This window comes from Oncorhynchus gorbuscha, unplaced genomic scaffold (genome assembly GCF_021184085.1).
Source record: "Oncorhynchus gorbuscha isolate QuinsamMale2020 ecotype Even-year unplaced genomic scaffold, OgorEven_v1.0 Un_scaffold_10704, whole genome shotgun sequence".
In the NCBI taxonomy this organism is placed as follows: Eukaryota; Metazoa; Chordata; class Actinopteri; order Salmoniformes; family Salmonidae; genus Oncorhynchus; species Oncorhynchus gorbuscha.
The window spans coordinates 1-2,708 of record NW_025753417.1 but is presented as its reverse complement, the minus strand read 5'-3'; the positions used below and the strand labels follow the sequence as shown (position 1 = coordinate 2,708).

Here is a 2,708-nt window from a genome sequence, read left to right as displayed (position 1 = left end):
TCTACCAACTGAGCTACAGAAGCAATTTGAGGGGAAAATGTTCCAAACGAACCCAAAATAATCAGTTTTATAGGGGATCTATTTCCTGTGACAGTTTCCAGAAACAGTCCAATGTTCATACAGTACTGTAGTAAATGCTTTATTAAAGGTTCTGATAAGAATGAGGAACCCGTTGGTGTGTAATACGTTGCAGCTGATATCAAAACATAATTTTCTTCTACTATTAGAAAATAGTTGGCCATTATCATCTGTAATAATATGTTCTTGGTCACGGTAACATTAAAGAGCAAATTAAATCATCACATGGATTCAGTGATGAGTACAGAATTCAGTACAAAGCAAGATAAAGAGTTATTACATGTTTAAAGGCATTTACATCATAAAGTACAACTTGTGGAGGCCTATTACAGCTTAGAACCAGACAAAGGCAAAGGCACTTGGAAAAAGAACCAGACTGAAAATGAGACACTAATATGTAACTAAAACCTGGTTAAATCCATCCTCACAACAATAGTAATAACAGGGCATTGTGTGTGTCAGGTATAGCATTGACTACTGTATATGTGGCAGAGTGTGGGGAACAGGACCAGAGTCAGCTCTAACTGAGCCAGAGGATAAACATGGGAGGTCCCACCCAGGAAGAGCAGGACAGCCAATGGGAGCCAGGCCTCGTGTCATGTGACGGCCATGTTCTGGCCCACCGCCTCAGGGGTGAGGAATTGCACTTTGGGCACGGTGAGGGCCGAGTTGTTCCTCCGCATGGTGCCGGAGCTCCCGCCGCCGTTCCTCATGGAGTTGTTCCGCCTCATTGAGTTCCTCTTCCTCAGTGAGTTCTGGTGGCTCAGCTCGCTCTTCTGCAGCGTCTGGATGAGTATGGAGGGCTTCTCGTCCAGCTCGCGGGCCGAACACCTCGGTGTCGCCACCTTGACCGTGTTCCCAAACTTGGAGTAGTCCACCGAGTACACCCCGTCCTCCTCGGTCACGATGGGCACGAAGCGGTGACCCCACTGGATCTCCCCTCGGACGAGGAGGTCCGGGCCTGGGTGGTGATGCCCCTTGTCTCCACCCACGCCTCCAAGATCACAATCACCTCCAGGTCGCTGCACTGCAGCTCCATGGCCGACAGGTCGTACAGCTGGACTGTCCTTATTGATGGTATGGCAGATAATGAGTGGCGCCAAGAGGAAGATGGAGTTACTGCCGCGGCGCTCTCCGCTTTGCACGTCGATCTGGTGGATAGGGATGACCTCGCCTAGGGGTGGTGGTCTTGCGTACCACCTGGAGGCGGACGGCAGCGCAATGATCATGGACTTACTTGAGGTCGCCCACACGGGTCATGAAGCAGAGGGCGATTGTTGCGCACGGCGATGACGGCGTGCGGCTGAAAATAAGATATGACAAGAAAAGATAACTTTATTGTCCATCCTCTTTACCGATCACATTTTCTTTACAGATTTGTCAGCCAGAGTGTACCCCCTGGATCAGATTTATCAGCCAGAGTGTACCCCCTGGATCAGATTTATCAGCCAGAGTGTACCCCTGATCAGATTTATCAGCCAGAGTGTACCCTGGATCAGATTTATCAGCCAGAGTGTACCCCTGGATCAGATTTATCAGCCAGAGTGTACCTGATCAGATTTATCAGCCAGAGTGTACTCTGATCAGATTTATCAGCCACAGAGTGTACCCCCTGGATCAGATTTATCAGCCAGAGTATACCCCCTGGATCAGATTTATCAGCCAGAGTGTACCCCCTGGATCAGATTTATCAGCCAGAGTGTACCCCCTGGATCAGATTGATCAGCCAGAGTGTACCCCCTGGATCAGATTTATCAGCCAGAGTGTACCCCCTGGATCAGATTTGTCAGCCAGAGTGTACCCCCTGGATCATATTTGAGGGCTTGCTCAAGGGCACAACAGCAGGAGATGGCATGTGTACAAAACCCTCAAACTTTGACCATTCAAAACCTGCTCTCTGAATCTGGGGCATAGAGACACAAACTTTACAACTATTTTTCAGTATCTAGGATAATGATATGGATATACTAGGTCTGTGTTATATGGATATACTAGGTCTGTGTTATATGGATATACTAGGTCTGTGTTATATGGATATACTAGGTCTGTGTTATATGGATATACTAGGTCTGTATGATATGGATATACTAGGTCTGTATGATATGGATATACTAGGTCTGTATGATATGGATATACTAGGTCTGTATGATATGGATATACTAGGTCTGTATGATATGGATATACTAGGTCTGTGTTATATGGATATACTAGGTCTGTGTTATATGGATATACTAGGTCTGTATGATATGGATATACTAGGTCTGTGTTATATGGATATACTAGGTCTGTATGATATGGATATACTAGGTCTGTGTTATATGGATATACTAGGTCTGTGTTATATGGATATACTAGGTCTGTGTTATATGGATATACTAGGTCTGTGTTATATGGATATACTAGGTCTGTGTTATATGGATATACTAGGTCTGTGTTATATGGATATACTAGGTCTGTGTTATATGGATATACTAGGTCTGTGTTATATGGATATACTAGGTCTGTATGATATGGATATACTAGGTCTGTGTTATATGGATATACTAGGTCTGTGTTATATGGATATACTAGGTCTGTATGATATGGATATACTAGGTCTGTGTTATATGGATATACTAGGTCTGTGTTAT

At 44.9% G+C, this 2,708-nt stretch overlaps 1 pseudogene; it reads right to left on the bottom strand.

The window, feature by feature from the left end:
- Positions 1 to 492: 492 nt before the first annotated feature.
- Positions 493 to 1,981, bottom strand: LOC124030340 (annotated as a pseudogene).
- Between the last annotated feature and the right edge of the window lie 727 nt (positions 1,982 to 2,708).